Genomic DNA, 22,688 nt, shown 5'->3' on the forward strand with positions numbered 1-22,688 from the left:
ATGATGGCTTAAAATATATTAATTCACTAAGATGTCTCGAATGACCAACTTCTTTTCCAAATGCTCGATACGTCGTGCAGGAAGTTTCATGGTGGGGTCGAAGAATATCTTAAAATTCGTCCGTTTTGTGCGTTAGGGGCTTTGTGCGCATGTCCCATGCACGTAAGAAAAAGTAATGTAAAATTGCATTGACTAGTACGTTTGCATTGCATGGCAAAGATGAACCAGAAGCAGCGAGAAGCACTATGCTCTCGCTTATGGAGATGAGGTTATCAGGAACTGAGTTTTTAAGCCGCATAGATATAAGGCACGTATAACCATTATAGTGAAGAAAAAAAAATCTTTGACTATCCGCTGTGGCAATCATATGCATAGAATAAGCCGGATTTAAACAGCAGCTGCGTCCTACGAACAGGGGCCTAGAATAATATTTTGGAAAGTTAAAAAACGAAGCTCCATTCTATTTTGCTTTCTTTCACCAAAGCAAACCAAGAAAATGAAATATAGAAGCAGGCACGAAGGATTAATACCAAGATCAATACAACGTGACCTTCAACACTAAACCGCTTAAGTTCGGCAATTACGGTTTCTGTCCGGCAGAGAAAAATCGGAAAAGAAGAAAACGAAACCAAAACCATGTCGTCTGCCACAGACTTCGCTCTCTGTTGCCAGACCGAAGAGGATTAGCGACACGTCGTGGCCGCGCTAACAGCTGCGCCTGTCCAATGTAGTTTCTTGTTCCCCTTCTTAAGATTGGCTTCAGAAAAGTGTGTCGTCTGTTTACTTTTCCTTCCTCTCTTACGCCAGACGCCATTATCTGCCATGAATGCGTGACAGCTATTAGTAGTGCCAACGATAATCCATCATTATACTGCGAAAATTTAGATCGAGTATCCGACGTATCGACAGCATTCCAGGCTTAACTTTTTTTCTTCCCTAACGCTGGGAATGTTCACAGATATAAACAAAATATACATAAAACACGTAAATACCTTTATATCTCCCCTCATAAAATATTTAGAAAAGCGAGGCCATGTCGAAGAAATGTTCCGCGTAAAAGCGCGTTTAAAGTTTAGTGTCGTCCTGCAGCTTAATATAATATTTTAGTAGAGCCCACGGCACTTTGTGAATAATATTATTGCACTCGATTATTCGGCATGAGCATATTTTGTAGAATTGCGCTTATAGAGGTAGGGGCAATGCTTTCTTTATTCAAATCCCCTGCCTGTCGAACTTAATACTCTAGACAGGAAATAATTGAAGTAATGATGATATCAGTAATGTGCGCGGCTCCATGAAATATTGTATTGCGCAAGGCTGCGTATTTCCAGTGCGTATCTCAAAATGTGTACGCCAGATCTTGTGCGGTCTTGAAAATTTTGAAAGTTTTCGGGCAGAAAATAATTCAAAGGCTCTAAAGAATGCCAGGTGTGCACTGAATTCTAGAACATGTGGTGTTGTACAAACCGTGTCAACATGTGCCTAGACGGACGAGTAAAATTGTACAACTTAACAGTGCCGGATTTACAGTGGTGGGGGCCCCGGGGCACTGTGCAGTGGGGGGCTCACTCGTGTATTCTATATCTATCCAATGTGTTATTCGGGGTCGATATGCGTGGACGGAGGACAGATTTTTACCAAGTTTCCGTTTCAGGGATGCGTTTCAGGCATGCAAAACAGATTTCTCTTGGACAAGACCTCTACTGGTGGGGGCCCCTTTGTGGTGGGGGCCCCGGGGCAAGTGACCCGTCATGCCCTCCCCTAAATCCGGCACTGCAACTTAAACACAGTGCCCCAACTGACACGCATTTTAAAAATGACCGGATTACTTATATTAGAGAGTCTAATGAGGTAACTCTTAGAATGTGGTATCAAAATCGGTGTGTGTGAGCTCGAAAAGCGAATTGAAGGACAGCCGACCGAGGCATCTCAAACAAGCATTGGGTAACCTTTTTTGTCATATGCTCACACAGGAGACGGGTACAGACTGTGAAATTCACGGTCGTGAACATAGAACTACGTTTCCGCTAGTCGAGGAATAATCTCGGAATGGAGAATAATCACTGGGAATGGGATTGGCGAATGTTGGCACAGTTCCCTCTGAAGTCCGCCCAGGACGCATAGTAACCCCCCTGTCCTCCTCTCCTTCCTGTTGTCCTCTCTGCATCTGTTCAAATCTGTACGCTGCTCATAGCCACAGTTGCTTCGCGGCGTTAACACGGAATTAAAAAAAAAAGAAAGTGCTTCTGCTTCACATATTCACTTGCAAGTGTGAGGTGAAGTCAATTTCCTGTTTAGATTTTGGTATTGTAAAGTAGGCTTCACCTAACACACGTAAGCATGAGGTGAAGCTCACCTGCTGTTTTTCAACGTCGGTTCTTTGATGTGTGCTTCACCTAGCAATTGCGCGCACAAGGCGAAGCCGACTTCCTGTTTGCTTGAGAGTCCTGTAAAGTGTTCTTCACCTCGCACTTCTAAGTATCAGGCGAAGTCCCCTTTCCATGTGTGTGGTTTTGCGTAGTGCACTTTACCCAGCGCCCCTAAGCATGAGGTGAAGCCGACCCACTGTTTGTGTACCACACCTTGTGTACAGAGGAATTCCACTTTGCAATTGCATGTCAATCCCGTAAAGTATTTTTCACCTTGCACTTGCAAGCGCGAGGTCAAGCCAACATGCTGCTTGCATGTCGATCCTGTAAACTGCGCTTTACCTTGTCCTTCGGAGCATGCGGCGAAGCCGACTTAGAGAATATCCACGCAAATTGGGAAAAAAAAAAAAAAAGTCAAAGATGCTTTTCAGAACCATTCTTCCTCGCTTGTAGTATAAGTAACAAGAAAAATATAAAACACTGAAGCTTTCCTTTAATGGACACAAGCTTTCACGCAGTGGACTGCATTTCATGTCAGTGTTTTCTATTTTTGTTGTTACTTTTGCCAAATGGATCTTGACCCACTCCTCCACATTCTTCGCCTGTAGTATATACGAGCTCTTATTATTTCAATAAATAAATCTTCCACTGCGAATCTGCGTAATTTAAAGGCTTGTTAAACCGCATTCAGAAATCTTTGGACACCAAATGTGATATGCAGGAAATCCAAGAGTGAAGCCTTCTCTAATGTTCACAAGCTTTCATGTAGTACTAGCCTACATTCCTTCAGGTGTGACGTTCAGCGTGCCGCGACCAAATGTACTACGTTCGTTGCGTTACACAGTACACAAGACTTTTAAAGCACATAAGCAGGTATGAAAGTCAGTAACTCTTTGAACTGTGGTGTCATCGACCTTTACATCGACACACCATGCGGAACGCGAGAGTTGAATAGTGCAGTACTCAAAAAAAAAAAAAGAAAAAAAAGAGAAAAAAAAACCTGTATAACTTGCATAGAGTCCGCTGCACTCAAAAGTGAGCTACAGATAATGAAGAAAGAATTTGCCCTTGCGTTGCTGCTATTACCGTCGCAATTCCTTTGTAATAGGCCCCTAGCGTGCCCTTAAGCCAAGCTCGAAAGCAGTTTCCGTCGAAATAAACAACATAGTAATTTCCATACATAGTACCGTACATCTTATAGCTTTTTTTTTCCTTGAGATTTCATAAGACATTTAGAGATAGATCCAGAAACCCCTAAAGCGAATACGAGAGCCTGGTGGGTCATTGAGGGCGAACTGAGTTTTTGCTGTAGGGTGCGAGAGTAGATGATGGTAATCTCTCGCTCATGCAGTATGATGAAGTTCACAGCCATATATATTCGCTTTAATAAATGACTTATTCTTTGTATTATACGTTTAAGACGCAGAATTTCGAGGCAGCGGAGCGTTGTAATTTCTGGCTTAATTGGTGGACGGTAGGTAAATTGCGGTAAAAAGTATAGATATGTTTTAAAAAAACACCTCGTTTAAATTTTCGTACTAATGTGGATGACATTCGTTCCGTTCCGTCGGCGATCACAATCAACAAGGACAACAATGACAAGTCGTCACACATCTCTCTGCATCAAGATCGTTGATCTTGTGTTGTGTATGTTATGTGTGTGTTGTGCTTGTTGTATAGTACCATGTGAAATCCGTCTAGTAAATCTCTCCCACACAGAAAGCAAAATCGAGAGGGAAAACGGCAATGTTTTTCTGTTCTGACGTCAGAAGCACTGAAGCACTGTCCTAAAACTACAAGGGCCAAATGGGATTTAATGCGTGAATGTAAGGGTAAAGGTTATACGAGAACGTGCAACCTTTGAAGAAAAGACCGAACCAATTCACTCTGCCTACCAGAAACTCCATTACCGCATGTTGAATAAGCAACCAACGGGCTTCCCAGACAAATCCAATGGGCGTGGGTCCTTGTCTGCCTCGATACTTTAGGGAATTATTTTGGAACCATCTTCCTGTTTTAACTCCATTGAGGAGTATTACAGAACGCAATATGCTGCCGTTTTGAATCAGAGATCATAAATCAGGAGTGGAGCTGACCTAATTTGTGCGCGATGCTTTTGTGTGATCTAGAGAGGCATTATTTAAAGGCGCAGTGCGGCCATCTTGGCTATGAGTAGCCCAAGATAAAGAAATGAAAGTTCATTTGGAAGCCCTTGAGGGTGCATTGCTGAGAACATTTTCTGGAACGAAGTTGACAGAGGACAACTTGGGATATTCAGACTATAAAGGGTCATTCACGCTATCAGAGCATCTCTTGCGGTGAGAATGTTACCAAGATATGATGAGCTACCAACTTCGTAAAGAGGAAACAGCCGCTCTATTTTCCTCCACGTTACACGTCGTGAGCATTATCTCCACACATCTTGTTTTTTACGGGGTTATGCATGGATGCACGAATAACTAGCAAAAACATCGTTCCAGCAACAGGACGATCATCATCATCATATCTCATCATCTCATCATCATCATCATCATATTGTCTTTACTTTCAACTGGTTTGTCGCCAGTAGTGAATTTGCATTTATGAATGCTTTCCTGTTTAGATTCTCTCTTTTTTTTTCAGTTATGCTTACCATGCACAACAACAACAACAACAATAATAAATTAGTGATGATGATGTAGTTGGCTGTTTCGCCGCTGAGGCGGTACCCTATCCCATGCACACCTGCAATCTTCCTGTGTATTTCGTATTCTATACGCAAGTTCTTAGAACAGCCTGGTGCTTAACAGCCGTGCGGCTTACATCAAATCATTATGCATTATTGCACCACACGGTGGCATCATTATCTCCTCGATTTATGCACCCATGCGTCGTACGTGTAGCCCCCCCCCCCCCTTCCTCATCCCCCTCCCCATAAGTTCCCAGACTCCCTTAAGTGCCCTTCGAAATATTCGACAAAATTTGTTCTTTTCTTTTCGCTCTCTAAGATATTTTGCGACTACATCCCCCCCCCCCCCCCGCGCTATAAATCTCGATATCGCTTCAAGAAAGAGCAATATGTTGCCTTTTGTTTCCGTATAGCTGTGTTTTTCGCAGCACGTTTTTTTTTTTTTTACAGGTATAGTGCAGTGGCGCCATGTATCATAACGCGTAGTATATATACGTGCAAAAGATGGCAAATGCGTCGAGGCCATTTCAAGGCGGAAAATTTCATAAGGAGGGCGGCGGCAGCTTCGTCGCGAGAAGTAATTAAGTTTTGGAGGGGGCTGTTATCGGTTCCCTTCATGCGCCGCCGCGTCGCTCTCTGTGAGGATGCGAGGCATCGCAAGCTGACTCCCAGTATCCAGCGCCTCTCTTCCTTTATGAGATCCTTTTCTATTTTTTTTTTTTTTTTGTTCCCGCAGCTGAAGTATAAGATGCTTGCGTTACGGACGTGAGAAGTTTTGAAATTAGAAAAGGTCTAACATTTTCGTGCCGACTTCACGCGAAAAGGCTGAATATCAGGATGCGTCTTACAATTTTGTTTCGGTACTTTAAAGGGCAATATAATAATTTGCAATTTATTGTCGTTACGACGCGCGGTTATCGAAGTACGTGACTATCGAAATATTCTGCCTGAAATGTAAGTGATGAGTGATCATTAACCATACTGAGGCAGGGCCTCAGAGCTTTAGCCATGAACGCGGTGATGTGATCTTCACAGCACTACATCTCCGGTGGCCGATGCACCCGCGTGTGTGCGGGGGGGGGGGGGGGGGGTGGACCGACATCCTGCTATACCGTCGTGCCCTGCAGATTTTCCTGAATTTTCTGCAGGACACCGGTCTCCTTCATGTTCTTTAATCCTGATGTGGGGCCTTGCTACCGTCTCTCCCGCCTCGTCCCCTCATTGTCATTTTGCATCTCATGCAGTCCCGTCTGCATTGGGGTAGTGGGCCCCAACCCAGGTGGCGAATTTCCCCGTTCATTATCATCATCATCAGTGTATTTGTTGTTCAGACTTGCATACAAATAGACGAACACAACGTCCAAACGCACAAGAATGTGTCATTGATGTTCTTAGACGTTGGCTAATCCTTACGCTCTCGAACAGTGTCTCTCACGTGGATGGTCACGTGTGTATACGTCATCGTGTGACGAAGGATGTGAGCACAGTAGTAGGCGAGCGCGGATGTTCTACGGATGTTCTACGGATGTTCTACGGATGTTCTACTCTCGCGCAAGTGCGTTGCTTTCGTTGCAATACGACTCTGGTATAGCTGTGCCGCGTTATATTTTTGTGCAGTATTCCGTTTCTTCCTAGAGGAATGACGAGAATTTGTATCTAATAGAACAACCACACCCCAAGGGGGAAACAAGGAAGAAATTGGGAAGCAATTAGAGCTTCTAATCCCCTAGATTGCGACTACTCCCCATTCTAGTTCCCCTGACCCTGAAATTTGCTCCCAAGCACGGCAACCAGTTCCTAACTCCTCACAATCTTCCGTGCATTTAGTCCCCAAAACGACTAAAAATTCGTTTTACTCCCGTAAAGGGAGTAAAAATTACTCCCTTTTCCTAGATTGAAGAGCCCAGCACTATGCCAGTCTCGCGCGCCAAGACGGCCATTATGTGAAATTCATACATATTCAGTTATATTCAACAAATATGGGTGGTTAATACCCGCTGTACATATTCACGAAATTTAATTACTGAATGAATGAAATTACTGAATTACAAACTAATTACTTTAACCACAGTATGAACGTCTGTCTCCCTCCTCCTTTCTTTTTTTTTTTTTTTTTTGGTATGATGTACCCTTAACTGGAAACTCGTGCTTATGCAAGGAAGGCTCTATATTCTGTCTCGTCGTTGAAGACCGACCCAAAGATGCTTTTAACCTTCTTGCACCACGTTACGAGAGTTGTCTCTTTTTTTCTTGTGCGAAGAACTCTACCTCGTTTTAAGGACGAGCGTCCCCTGTGTCATTCTTGGTAAGCAAAGGCGAATTCGTTGCTGAGCTCGCCCCTTAAACGAACGACGGTTGGTGTTGGAGACAACTTCGTACGAGACGCCATTATCATTCCCTCGATTATCTTCTCAGAAAGCGCCGGTAAGGTCCCTTTCCAAATAGAGGGTACGGCCCTGTTTGTAAGTCTAATTGGCGGCCATTTAGAACATAGTACGGCAGTAAGTGACAAACATAAAGGTGCCTACTGAACTTTCAATGACTAGCTCGGGCTCCTTCAGTACGGTTACTAACACACGTCCTTCTGAAAAGAGTCTGTGCATCCTAAAGCGTGGTGGTGAACTTTACGTGGAAGAGAACGTTCTAGAATACGGTTACCGAGGCGCAAGCACATTCAAGGCGTAAAATGACTGTTTGTCTCGTCATTTATTCCCTTCGTTCTCGTTCGGCGCTCAATTACGATCTCGACAGCCGCCCTATGCTTCAGTGTCTGGATTCACTATAAACGACGGTAAACTCAATGACATCAACTGGATTGGATTGGATTGGATAAGACAGAAAAATATGGAGAAATGACAACCACTCTTCCCGTATGTCACGGGTGCTGCTTGGTTTTGTTCTTCGACGCATTACACAAAGCTCCCGTAAGACACCTGTGAGACGCCCATAAGATGTATGTTGTAGATGTAACTAGACAAGCTTTGCCCTTGTTTCACATTGTATGGATATGTTGCCACAACGCTGGACCTACTTTTCTTTTCGATTATTTCTCTGTTAACAACTTCTGCCGTGTCTGTGGTGATGTCCCCGTACGCTTCTATAGTTCTAGCAAGCGTTTAAATTACAAACCCACCTGTGTTGTTTAGTAAGCACGTATAAAATTACAACAGACTTAATCCTAACATAAGCCCGTAGAGAGTGATCTGTTGTCCTTGTTTGCACTTCTTCTTGCGTCCTTACTGCAAGACCAACGAAATCAATTTACTTCCAACGTTTGTCTATTCAGCCGGTTTACGTGGCGTATAGCTGTGAGCTGCTTTTCTGAGGTAGCTGCCGAGGTTGCTAAAGGAAAAAAAAAAAAAAAAAACGGAAATGCAAGTACCCCGCTTGGGAACGGAGTTGCCAAAGGTACGGTTTGTCCAAACTCACAGAAATGCAACATATGGGCTAAAGGCGGGCTCGTCGTCTTGGTTACGTAACTCACTGAATCATACATGCAAGCGGAACGGGTCCTCCTTTCTGAAATGTATATGCAAGCTTCGTTGCCACTTAGACCTAATGCCTGGTCGTTAAATTTCCCATTTAAACCGTCCACAGAGGCGAATGAAAACTTCCTCCGTGCGCACCTCATGTCTGCTCTCGTTTCACCGCGGGAGAACACCTACCGCCATTTGCCTCCAGACTCCCTCAAGCTTTCCGTGTTGCTGGGCAGACCAGCACATCTAGCCGAGCTGCCGTACTTTGCAAACTTTAAATCTCTCCTCGCGCGCACACAGCCTGTTATGGCGAATCATGTATGCAGAAAGCGTCATAAGGACCCCGTAACACCGTCTTCAGCCAGCGGAATGCGATGAAGCAAAAACCTCCCCCCCTCCTCCTCCTCCTTCCTCGCCAAGGTGGTACGGAGCAGATGCATACTTTGAATAAGAGTTTCTTTGCAGATGGCCGGCCATTGTGCTTTACCCTGTGATTTTGCCCCGAGATCAAATGGTAGAGAGTGCAAATTGCAGGTTTCTGGTCTCGCACAAGGAAATGGAGCAGCCATTAGTGGTGGTGCGGTGGAATAGCGGCGAAGATATCGCTTGTTGTCGCTCTTGCTCTTTTCCATGTTTCTCCGCGTATATATACATTGCGCTCCCGGCTGAGAGAAACGGGGTTAAAGGAGTAGGCCTTTTCGATGAGATTTTTTTTCCACTATGTGGGCTTTTCTTTAGGAGAGATGTGAAACCTCAGCATATGGCACTCGCATATAAAAGGTGCAGGGAAATGTACAGCTCCGGTCAACCTTAATAATAACACTGAAAAAAACAAACAAAAAAAAAACAAATCGTTACCATTACCCTCATTACTGAGCGCGATGACAGCCACCATTATTATTAATTCTTATTAATTTGAGGCACTGATGGAATGTTTAGTGTACAAAATCCTTGTCTTAAACTAACAGAATAATTTTGTTCAATTAAGATTTCCTCATGACCCCCAAGAGTTGTTGTATAATCGTGCTCGGGAACAAGACCAAATTTTTTTCCAGTGTTATCATTAAGGTTGACCGGAGCTGTACCTCTATAAATATTTCGTTTTTGGCTGCGGTGTGTTCTGCAACAAATAACGTGAGCTCTTGCGAAGGAACCACACACGCAACCGACCTGCACTGCGCGCGCGCGCGCGCGCTTGAGGTCTCTGATCTTTGTACACCCCCTAGAAACCCTTTACTCTTTCGAAGAGTGTGTAAGTGAACGAGGGAAGTCGACCTCACGAAGGTCGATCAGGTGGCTCGTGACGTAGCAGCAGCGGATGAATTTTCAGTGGCCAATCAGAGCTTACGGCTGCTCGCCGGTTTGTTGACGTCACGCGAAAAGATCAGGCCGGGCCGATGGCTACTTTGGTAGGCGGACAGTCTACCACGTGATCCGCAGAGGCAGGTCCATCAATATATCGTTTTAAATTTTCATCTCCGTTCAGCCGCAAGACTTTCATCATAACAATGTCAAGCAGCAACACTTCTCCTCTAACTTTTTCAGACCTGTACTCGAAACCACGCGCGACTTTCGACACCCAACAATTTTTTTGCACGACTTTCTTACCAAGGATCGACTTCACTTACACGGAGCTTATCCCTAAGTTCCCCCTCTTTCTTCCCTATAATGAAATCGAGAAAGAATCCCTTCGCAAAACACACACTTCCCACACAAGACAATATTACGTGTACGACCTATACCCCGGACTCCTCGAAGAACGCGGTCGAGTGGGGACGAGGGTCGGCCAATCTAGCAGACGACGACAGAATTTTTCTGGTTTTTCCCTACGTTTTTCCTCTTACCCTCGACGTGGCAAAGAAAACACGGAGGTGCCTCTCGAAGACAGAGAGGACTTGTTTAACCAGCGCAGTGTAGCAATCGATGGAGTAATCACGCGGGCCATGTACGAGCCAGACGGGTGTTTCCAATCACCCCGGTTTTCGCGTTGTCCAACGACCCTGAAGAGAAAGGCCGCTCGGGCGAATACATATAGTCCCTTATTGCTCCATCTATCCCTGCATATATGCGACTGAATTGGAGCGCTGACGTCGGCTTGCGAAGGGATTTGCTTCAAGATCGACTCCGCTATTGCGAAAGCAACCAGTATGCCGAGGTAGACGTACGCTCGGAGTGAGGAAATGCAGGAGTTTCCCCAGACTTGGTGTTTCGGAAGATGATTGGACGGAGTTGGAAATGTGGATGCGATGACGTAAGAGTGCTGCGTATAAGAGGGCGCTGGAAAAAGTGAATGCGCCCCCCTCCATAAATGGCTTCTGAAAGTGAAATACCTCGCATACACATACCGCGGCCTCACATAGACTCCTAAAAATGAGGGGGGGGGGGGGGGTCATGGCAGGATCGGCTCGCCGATGTTTGGCCACACAGAAGTAGGCGTCGTCACAACTATAGCAAAAAAAAGAAAAAGAAAAAAAAAAAGACGGATGGAGGATAGAGGATGAACGGTGGAAATGCGTAGAGGGTGCATGAGTTCGTCGGGGAGAGCAAAGTGTTAGATGGGTCGTTGAAAATGAACTTCACCGCATAGCACGCTCCCAGCCAACCATCATTTCGAATGATATAGTTATCTGCGCTGATTTGTTGAAAACGAGAGGCGTACGCCTTTTTTGTGACACTTATGCTGTTCATAATTGACACAATAAAGGCGTACGCCTGCCGTTTTCAACAAAACAGCGCAGATAACGATATCACGCGAGATTATGGTTGGCTAGGAGCGTGCTATGCGGTGAAGTTCATTTCTGACATATGTCGGCACAGTTCCCCTAGAAGTCTGCCCAGGACGCACATTTCCCAGGGCGTCAATCGTGACGTTGGCCACATACGTGAGGCCGACAACGGCAAGCCCTTTCACCATCACCACCACCACCACCACCACCACCACCACCTGATTTCTGAGAGTGTATGTATTGACAGACATTGGTATAGCTTTCTACAGAGGGCGTTACTTTCGTTCCACAGTAGATCCGGATACTGTTAAGTACATCCGACGGGAGGAAAGCTGACACTTATTTGCAAGCGGCATATCGCTGAGTCAGCGTTCTAGAGGGGAAATATGGGTTATTTCTCACTCGGGTGCAGGTCGCATTAAGTACCACAATCAACGCACCATCAACCAGTAATCGCTATTCTACCGCCGAACCAGACGTCGTCCAAAGCACACTACCGCGCCTAAGCCTGCGCGCCAGATACGAGGCCCCCTGCACAGTCCACCCGTTACGGGTACACGGTTTCGCAGGCCACCCCATTACGATTGCAAATCCCCTCCGCAACAGCCGTTCCCCGATGCCTACATAATATACCTCTAATAACTAGTCCACTCTATATTCACAGCGGCTGGGGGGGGGGAAGAAACTTCACTGCGCAGCGCGGTTGTATCGATATATCTGAACGCATAGGCTGTATACACATTCTCTTATAAATGACTCGGAATTTCGAATGACCGACCCCGCATTCAAAATACGAGATCCAGAGCGCGTAATTAGCCCCAAAAGGGAGAGAGAGAGAGAGGGGGGAGAGAAGGAACGTGTTATCGCTTGAGGGAGGGCGTAATGCCCAATCGTCCGAGTTGGCCCCGACGGCCACAGCATGGTCGAAGCGCACGCAGCAATTTGTTAGCGCCAAATCGCCAGTCCTCTACCCATGCCCTTTTACACGATGATTTCTCTCTCTCTCTCTCCCCCCCTTCATAGCGCTTACGAGCACTGCTCTCCAATGGGGCGCGGAGTTCGCAGTACGTCATTACACTCGAGCTGCTCTGTCAGTGTTGCCGACGCACATTTTTCATAAGGCGTAGTTTCACGGGGGATGCACTTTTTCTTGTGCGTCTGTGTGCCAAATGAGGTCGGACGGGATACAATTTTTTTTTCTTCTTTTCCCGTCTTTTCTCAGGAGGGGACGGGGAATAAAGAAGACGGCTGAGGTTTATCGAGTGGCGCGTTTCTAAGTCTTCTCGGGGGATTTAAATAGAATGTAAGTAAAGCACCCTCGGGGGAATATACTTGTGTGTTGCGACGGTCGTTGTCCAAAGCCGCTAAGAATGGGGGAGGGCCAAAATGTGGTCAATTTAGGGAACCGTTATGCAAACGACTGAGCTTAGTTTTAGCGGGGAATTCGGTACTTATTCCACAAATGTACGACAACGAGACGTTAGCTCGATTCTGGTTGATTTGGGATGTGCACGTCTGCGTGTGCAGCTTGCCAGCAAGAACGAATGAGGTATACAGTCGCTGTTCTTTTTTTTTTTTTTTCGTCTCTACTAATACCCTCTGGTAGTTTCATTTACTGTTCATTTACTGTTTTAAAGCTGGTCACATTACCGCTGCTCTGTACAGCGGCTAGCTGTACAGCAAATCCGATACCCTACGTGACAAGAGACAGGAAAAATAGAGAATTTTAGAATAGTGTTTGCCCATCGTAACCTAAAACATAAACGCCTTCCGCCCGCCGGGCCATCAAGCTGTAGCCGCAGTATTTTTGCGTACGAAATTGATTTAGCTCGACAATTACAAATTCTCTCTCAAATAACGTCGTTGAATCTATGTTACACTAGAAGACGTGTGTTTGTTTTACTTCTGCTCTGAGTGCGACGCAGGTTCACTTTGAGACGAGTTTGGGTACCCACGCTATTACCGAAAAATGGATGTGCGTCCTCCAAACCCGCAACACGAATTGGGACCTGGGTATAAGTGACGATTCTCCATCCCTTTTCCATCTCTCTTCTCAATAACGCGTCCTGGAGTAGCCAGTCCCGAGTAGCTCGAGACTAACATCTCCGTTTTTTTTTCTTTTAAAAATCAATCAATCAGTGACGATTCTCAATTTCATTGAGGCCCTCAAGCTTGTTTGATTGGTTAAAACATTAAAAAATGTAGCTAATATAGCTGCGGTTAGATTCAGTTCAAATACAGCGTCATAATACAATACAGCACGTGTTTGTTACCGAGATTCTGATGAGATCGAAAGTCTGTTTGTCTGCAGAGTCGCATACATCTTTCTACGCTTGTATAATATTCTTTTTTCTTCATTATCTCTGATTTAATTATTGGAAAAAGAACAAGCCCTATAATCAACGCGTCTTGTAGTAGCCAGTCCCGAGTGATTTGGGACTAACATCTCCACTTCTTCTTCTTTTTTTCATTACCTCTGATCAACAACAACAACAACAAATAAATCGTGACTATGACATCGGATGATTCAACACTGGAGAGCAGTACAATACCCCATTGCACGTGAAACATGATAGATGTGAGATATGAGAATGAAGTTAAAGTTATGTACAAGTACAACAATTGACAGGCTGATTAGCGCTCTGATTAGCGCGCAGCACACACACACACACACAAATGGGATGATGATGTGGTGGGTCATTCTCCGCCGTTATGGCAGCACGCAGCTGTAAATGTAAGTAAGGAGAAGCTGGCATCCATGTTGATGGAGTCTACATCTCCACGTTTTTTTTTCAATTTTTCCAGTGCCAATAACAATGATGTTGATGATGATGATGATGACAAATATAGAAGTGACAAGCGTGTTAACATGCCAACCTAAAACAGCGAAGCTCGAACGGAACGAGCTGACCAACGTCACAGTCGCAACGCGTCAAACTCAAATTATGCATTGAACCCTGCATCCCGCTGAAGGTCGTGACACTAATTTCGCTCTTAAAACATCCCCGCGACGCAATACGCGAACAACGGAAGCATGACTACATGCACGACGACGCATCCCAGCAATGTCGATACCCCCCCCCCCCCCCCTCACACACAGACATTATTGTATTAAACTCGTTCGCTGCCTTTTTAAGGGACCGTCACTTTACAGCCATTCTTTTTCTTTCTTGGTTTTGCTCTCTCTCTCTGTTTTTTTTTTTTATTATTGCTACGTTTTTAAATGGTCTACGCTCTTCCGCCGAAACGTCGTTATCCGAAGGCCGTGGCGTAATGGACGTGGTGGTGGGGGCTCTTTCAACAGCTGCTGCCATTCCAATTTGCATAGCAAGTTTTCACGTGTAATGTGTATGCAAATCACCGTAATGCACAACTGATGGAGGGAACCTCGTTCACAAAAGAGGCGTTCGATGGCTGTCACCTCGCTGTTACCGAAGCCTTTCCATTTTTTTCCTCTTGCAAGTTGTGTCGGGGGGGGGGGGGGGGAGAACGAAGCCCAGGTATGCAAATATGGAGGTATAGGTATGCGTAGTGATTCGTTTCTTTATGCGAGGTTGAAGGGAAACATGGTTTGTAAAAAATTCCTGGTGAGTCTTGCGTTAGCTTATTTGCCTCTGATGTTGGACGTATAGACACAAAATAAGTTATATGTTTCTTTTTTTTTTTCATTTGTCTTCTTTATTAGGCGGGTCCCATAACGTTTTTAGTTTTATTAGATATAAGCGCAAGGTCTAACTCTGTAGTTTAACACCAACACCGTCTCTGACAACTGCAAAATGTGGTGTGGTAGAGCGAACTCCTTGGAGTCTAACTTGAATCGAGTGAAATCAGTACACATCGGACGATGTAGAAAGCAGTTTTCGCAACGATGTGACGGAATTACGTCAGTATTCCTACTCAATAAAACAATCCCAGCATGCACTCTTAAAACAAAGCTTCACCACATAGCACGCTGAAGGCCAACCATTGTACAAGGTGATAGTCACACCTCAATCATTCTTGATTTGTGGAAAGCGCGGAGCATATTCCTTTTTTTTTTTGTGACAGTTAACATTTCTGCATAAGCGTCACAACAAGGCGCACGCCTCCCGTTTTCAACAAATCCGGGGAGAGAACGATGTCACTCGGGATGATGGTCGGCTAGGAGCGTCCTCTGTGGTGAAGTTCATTCACTCGAGTGTGGAGTAGATACCATAAAGGAGAGCAGATGATTGGCTGCCCGAATTTGATGAAATAATTTGACGCATCTAACAAGCGTTACCGGGAGCAACCGATAGCTTTCAAATGAAAGACCGAGTTTCAAAAAGTGCTCAGTTGTCACAAAAACCGTCATCGTCCAGATCATCCTGCATTCTCCTGACCACTGCCTACACCAACTTGGTTTTTTTCGCTTCACGCAACAGCGCAATCTGTATTTCCTCTCTCTCTCTTTCTCTCCCAAGCAATCAATTGATCAACCAGATATCAATTGATCTCCTTCCTTCAAGTCTCACATTTTTGACAATGGAACAGTATACGCCCGCGTATTCCAGAGGCTGATATCGTCGCACCGTTCTTCATTGTGTAATAAGGTTGTCCCGTGGCTTTCTTCATACTAAGCAACTTTAGTCCTTTTGTGGAGTAAACGTATCGCCACAAGCATTACTCCCAAAAGGGAAATGCATGAAAGCTTATGCGAAACTTCGGATCTGTTTGCAATGCTAGAGGAGTAAACTTCACGGTCAGAGACTAAAATGACAAGTAATTGCGAACTATACGCAGAGGCCTGAAAGCTTGTAATTAGTTTCCAACTTACTCCTTTTCATGCGTCGAAAATACGAGTAACAATCATCTGGCTTCCCCCCCCCCTTTCCAGCGCAATAACTCGTCCCAAACACTGTCATTCGGATAACGAGAATCCGACGTCACCCAGCAATGCAAAGCTCTCGGCAACAGAAGCAGAGAGACTGAGCTGCTGAGAAGCAAATGTCGAACAAAAGCCAATGAGAAAAGCGAGAAACTGCAAGCAGACGACACGAGCGACACGTCGGTTCCCGGGAAACCGCAATTTCCACTCTTGTACAAATAGCCGAGCAGAGTTAAACACAAGTCTTTTTGGAAGCTTCGATCGTCGAACGCCACACACACACACACACATAGGCGACATCTCTTTCATACTTTCCCGCGGGGCAAGTGGCGAGGGGGAAAGGAAGATGTGTTCCGCCGACCTCTTTATTGCCGCTCTCATAACCGCATTTCTTATCTAATTATTTTTATGGGACGGCAGATCCACTTTTTATTATACGGCCCTGTTGGAAAGTTGGCGCCACTGATTGGTGATCGTATTAGTCTTCGCTCTTCTATTTGCTCTCGTGTCTCCGTTTTTTTGTTTTTCTTCGTCTTCTCTCGGGTTCGATATCCGTAAGGGAGAGATTCGGGAAGATACCTTCCTTTTCTTTCCTTTTCCCGAAAAGTGACGCTTTATGAGTGCTGTTTTGTTCGGTGGGCATTTGAAAAATGTCGATGGGGAATTAGCCGGGATACGAGGAAGGAAAGAAAATAGGAAAAGACAGTGACGGTATTATGCGGGCCAGCTACTCGAACTGACAAGCGTGAAACGGAGAGGGAATAAAAGTATAGGGAAGAGAGAAAAGGGCAGAAGAAAACAATTTTTAAGGAGAAAAAGTAAGGGAGGCACAAACCGTGACTAGGTGGTAGTTCATTGAAAGGAAATAAGTTTACACTCAGGTCTTGACGCGGGCTCTTGTCTTTTGCAGGTAGAATCGTCGCACATGCTTTGTGAGCACAGTGGTGCACATGTCTACTCGTACTGGCTGACGTCAGTGCATCTGAAGAAGCCTGTAAGTTGACACCATCGTTCACCTCCCGCCAAGGACGGTAAACGGTACGCTCTTAAAAATGAACTTCACCTCATAGCACGCTCCTAGCCAACCATCATCTCGAATGATATCGTAATCTGCCCTGATTTGTTGAGAACGGGAGGCGTACGCCTTTTTGTGACACGCATTCCGTTCATAATTGTCACAAAAAAGGGCGTACGCCTCCCATTTTCAACAAATCAGGGCAGATAACGATATCATTCCAAATGATGGTTTGGCAGGAGCGTGCTATGCGGTGAAGTTCATTTCTAAGAGTGTGCGTTCCTTAGTACCCACATGTGAGACACATGTGCAAAAACCGCCTGCGGGCTGCCGCTGCGCGGCAAGAAAGAGTGCTAGCCTCCCAACAACGGCACTTTAAGAAAAAAGGGTGTGAAAAGGTGGTAACTTCTATAGTTACCACCTAGGTCAACATAGCGTATTATAAAGGATGTAAAAGGGTGGTAAAAGCAATTATCATACATCCAAATTGCTACAAAAAGGCGTACGTCCCCCTCGCTCACCTTATTAGTAGTCGTAACCTTATCATTCGTACACACTAAAAACATAACTTCACCTCATAGCACGCTGTGCGCCAACCATTGCCGCGAAGGATATGCTTATCGCTTCTGATTCGAAGAGAAGGGTGGGCGTACGCCTTTTTGTGGCAATTTGGATATATGAAAATTGACACAAAAATGCGTACGCCCCCTCTCTCTTCGAATCAAAAGCCGCCCCCCCCCCATGCGCGATACCTCGCGCTTTTGCCTCACGTGGGTAGGCGGCCTAACTCGGAAAGAACTCAAAAGGGGGGGGGGGATATACGTTTATTTCGGAAAGGTCAGCCTGACCGAAGGTCGGCTTGCTATTCCTCTGACTCAAGGACTCAAAGCTATACTACAAAGCTACCACTAGCTCCGACGCAAGAATTCATGACGGTCACGCAGCGAACAATATTTCCCTGGATACTGCGTGTGATTGGGAAATATCTATTCAGTAGATGGCGTTGTGAAAGCAGCGCTCGTGAGCATCGTTAAGTCGCGAGTCCCCGAGTGTCAAGTTCACGTGACCAAAAATTTTGAAAATCTGGCTTTAATGTTAACCGGGATTTTCCCCCTGGTTCCTTCAATTCTATGTCAATTGTGTGTATTGTATGAACGAATAAAAATAAAAATGATTGATTGATGTTCCGCGTTGAGCGCCACTTTGCGTATGCGCGTCGAGAACTTGAAAAGTTCGAAAGAGAGGTGGACTTGTTTCGTCGCCCAAATGTATACAGATATTCCCAATAGTATTCGCACATAATAAGAGCTGCTCGCACATAAACATTCGCAACATTAACATAAACAAACGCAAATATTCGCACATAAAGAAGTGCAGCTCGTCCCGAAGTACAGTAATCGACCCCGGAAAGGATTATAGACTGGAGAATTCGATTCTTCTGAACCCACAGTCATGTACAATAGACTCTGAAGTAAAAAAAAACAAAAACAAAAAACAATGATTGAGTTATTGCAGGAGTAGAAATTAATCACCGAATTAATTAGAATAATTAGTAAATATTTCGCAACCAAGCTTCGATGGCACAAACGTGGTCGCTATGACGTCAAAACACAAAACGGAATTAATTGAGTGAATTACCCGCTCTTCTGAACCTCTCGCACTACATAATCTATGCAATACCCTCTTATACTAGAGCTCTACCTAAGTCTCTTCAAAGTAAAACGACAAAACAGGACTTCGTTGACTTTACAGTCTATAGCAAACTGTCATTTAATTCTATTCAAGTACGCTTTTTTTTCTCAAGCCCTCAGCTTCTCGTTAATTATATTTCGTCGCGGCGTAATTCTCGTAAATCTTCAAAGGCTCTGTTATGTCAAGCTCAGGACAGAATTAATTTCGTGTTTTTTGAAAAAGACAAAAGAAGGGAAACACTTTATTGCAGGTACGCTGCGGGGGCCAGGAGTGCTTTGTGCGGATGTGATCGTGGTTCCCAGATGTGTATAGTCTTGATTATAGGACTCCAAAATGATTAGATTTCAAATAAGAGACTAGCCCGAGGGCTTTGTCATGATACGTCACAAACTAGTCGGGCTTTGTCGTCGTCCTTCACGAAGAGCTGTGGTGCTTTTAGAACCAGGCGCTTTTGCGTAACAAGATGTAGTGTTATACTATGGTATAGTTTTTACACTCAGTGAGAGTCGATCACCGCGTACCTGTGTCAAGAAAGGTCGTTCGAGAAATGCCGTTATGTCTACGTTAGTCTCAAGACTCATACTACGTTAGTCTCATACTACGTTAGTCTCAAGATGCGCTTTTGATTTGTACACGATCATTAGTGCAGTTTGTAGAACGCATAGGGCGAAATGTGAGGCTATGGCTCCAAGCGTAAAGAAACTCAGAAAAAAAAAAAATGTGTACTGCGATAGGAAACTGGCTTGTGTCCGAAATGTGGCCGTCCAGCAAACTTCGATTTTTCTAAAATCCGAACTATTCGTCCCACTAGATTGGCATTTCGTCGTGTTGACCCGTATTCTCTCTGTCTCTTTTTACGGTATATTCGTTACCGGGCAAACAATGACATAAACAAGATTGCTTTGTGTACGGACTTATGAATGACCGAACGAGCGTAGAAATGCGGGGTAGTTGGTAACTGTACATAATGATAAACGGAACGCAGCCAGGGACACGGACGAGGAAGTGCACAAACGAACTGCTGACTCTCAACTAACAGAAGTTTACTTGCAACACACATTTAAATGCAAAAAACAAGACACAAGGAATGTGACAACCCTTATCACAATATCAAAACAGAAAAACTAGCTGCTCAACACATGATGGTTGCGATCCGGGCACGTTCCAAGATATTCCATTTCGGCTGATAAGAGTGACAATGACGGTGTGCTAACACAGTGATCTTCCTCTGACTTTGTAATCAAGAAGGTCTCCAGAATTTCGCGAGCAACACGCGTTTTGAACCCACCCTCTATTGTGGTATTATTCAAAAGGGGGGAGCACCCACAGGTCCTGCAGTGAAGAGCCAGGTGTCCTGATGGAGTGGTGCTTCTGACCAACGCCCTATGTTCGTTCAGTCTAGTGTTAATGCAGCGCCCAGTCTGGCCTATGTAAACCCTCCCGCATGTTAACGGAATGCGATATACCACATTCTGCCGGCATTCAACCGAGGCATTCTTGTGCGAAATCTGGCATCCCCTTTTTGTAGAAGAACCATTCACCTTACCACAAAGAGTTATTAACTTAACTGGCGCTGAGAGGACCACAGGTACTCTATGTCTCTCTCCCACTTTTTTCAAGTTGTGTGACATAGTGTGTACATAAGGTATGGACACCGGTCGACCAGGTAACCTATCGTGCTTACTCTTGGCCACACCTTTTACCTTAGCCAAGAGTGTTTCAGAAATTTCATACAGGATTCCTATTGGGAAGCTAGGGACAACGGGAAGCTAGGGACACTTATAAGGCTGTGCTAGAATTGTGCAGGGACAACAACCTGGACAACTTGTGTCGCCGTGTGAAGTCTTCGTCAAAACATTTTTTGGGAGTTTTCTATACAGCGAAGACACACAAGGAAGGAGTGCCTTTTAGAGCAATTGTTTCGGAAAGAGGCACTTGGCAACGGAGTGTGAGCACCTTTCTTCTGCAGCAGCTCAAGCAGCTTGACGTTCAGGACCCCTTTGCTATTGATAACTCGTTGCCGGTTATCGAGTTCTTGCAGAATGAGGGCAATGTTGACGTGAGCATGTTTTCTATAGACGTTGAGGACCTCTTTTATTCGATTCCACAAAATGCCTTGATTTCATCTGTGCAAGATGCCATTGAGCGGTCTGACCCTGTCCGTTTTCAAAATAATGCGGGCATCCCTGTGACAGCGTTCATCGATTTACTACGGACTTACCTGTCTTCCACTATCATCAAGGAAGATGAAAAACTGTTGGTGCAAAAAGGTGGCACCCCAATTGGGTCCAGGGTTTCGCCCATTGTTTGCCAAATTTTCTTGGCTGATTTTGACAGATTGGTGAGTGGGGCACTTGAGGGCAGGTGCAGATACCGCATTTTTAGGTATGTCGATGACTTTTTGATTTTGTACTGGCAGAATGATTGTTGTTCACCGCAAATATCTGAGAATGATTTCTTAGATGTTTTTAGGTTGCATTCAAGGGGCATGAGGTTTACATTTGAGATGCCTAGAGCAGCCTGCCTACAGTTCCTTGACCTACGCTTAACGATATCTCCCTATCATGTATGCTGGACATACTGTCCCAGGTCTAAAAAGGCGGTTCTGCCCTTCGACTCGTGCCACTCAAAAGTTGTAAAAAGGGCCATCGCCTCAGCGTCCCTTGGGGCTGCTTTGGACAGGTCATGCGAGCACCATGTCCATGACAGTTTTGCAGCACAAGTGATGAGGCTATGCGAAGGGGGTTACCCAATAGGAATCCTGTATGAAATTTCTGAAACACTCTTGGCTAAGGTAAAAGGTGTGGCCAAGAGTAAGCACGATAGGTTACCTGGTCGACCGGTGTCCATACCTTATGTACACACTATGTCACACAACTTGAAAAAAGTGGGAGAGAGACATAGAGTACCTGTGGTCCTCTCAGCGCCAGTTAAGTTAATAACTCTTTGTGGTAAGGTGAATGGTTCTTCTACAAAAAGGGGATGCCAGATTTCGCACAAGAATGCCTCGGTTGAATGCCGGCAGAATGTGGTATATCGCATTCCGTTAACATGCGGGAGGGTTTACATAGGCCAGACTGGGCGCTGCATTAACACTAGACTGAACGAACATAGGGCGTTGGTCAGAAGCACCACTCCATCAGGACACCTGGCTCTTCACTGCAGGACCTGTGGGTGCTCCCCCCTTTTGAATAATACCACAATAGAGGGTGGGTTCAAAACGCGTGTTGCTCGCGAAATTCTGGAGACCTTCTTGATTACAAAGTCAGAGGAAGATCACTGTGTTAGCACACCGTCATTGTCACTCTTATCAGCCGAAATGGAATATCTTGGAACGTGCCCGGATCGCAACCATCATGTGTTGAGCAGCTAGTTTTTCTGTTTTGATATTGTGATAAGGGTTGTCACATTCCTTGTGTCTTGTTTTTTGCATTTAAATGTGTGTTGCAAGTAAACTTCTGTTAGTTGAGAGTCAGCAGTTCGTTTGTGCACTTCCTCGTCCGTGTCCCTGGCTGCGTTCCGTTTATCATTATGTATGAATGACCGGGTACAACCCCAGAGACATTGCAGTTTAGCTCTTCACTATGACGATATAACGACAGCACTTGTATACTTTAGAAGTACAAGCACTTTCATTCAGGCATAGTTGGAAATTTTCGAACTCGAACACTTTCTAGAATGATGATTAACCAGTTAGAAGCAGGAATAATTTAATTACGAGACTTCCGGCGCAGTAGTCTGCACTTCTTCAGGAAACGAAAAAAACATGGTGCAGCGAGACTTTATACATGGTCAACTCATGAAAAAACGGGGGGGGGGGGGAGAAGAAAGAGAGAGGGAGAAAGTGTGCAAGGGTTATACAAAAACCTCAGATGGCAAACTGCTGACCATGTTTA

General features: G+C 45.0%; 1 protein-coding gene and 1 long non-coding RNA gene across 2 annotated transcripts in view; one reads left to right on the forward strand and one right to left on the reverse strand.

Moving 5' to 3' along the window:
* LOC135369839 (probable cationic amino acid transporter) overlaps positions 1-22,688 on the reverse strand; it is a 152,975-nt gene that overhangs the window by 40,792 nt on the left and 89,495 nt on the right. The gene's annotated exons all lie outside the window — the stretch shown is intronic.
* LOC135369845 (uncharacterized) overlaps positions 17,011-22,688 on the forward strand; it is a 73,605-nt gene continuing 67,927 nt past the window's right edge. Inside the window, exon 1 of the long non-coding RNA XR_010415133.1 lies at positions 17,011-17,123. This is a non-coding gene — a long non-coding RNA (uncharacterized LOC135369845). The remainder of the gene's footprint in view (positions 17,124-22,688) is intronic.

The sequence above is a fragment of the Ornithodoros turicata genome, chromosome 10, assembly GCF_037126465.1.
Source record: "Ornithodoros turicata isolate Travis chromosome 10, ASM3712646v1, whole genome shotgun sequence".
NCBI lineage: Eukaryota > Metazoa > Arthropoda > Arachnida > Ixodida > Argasidae > Ornithodoros > Ornithodoros turicata.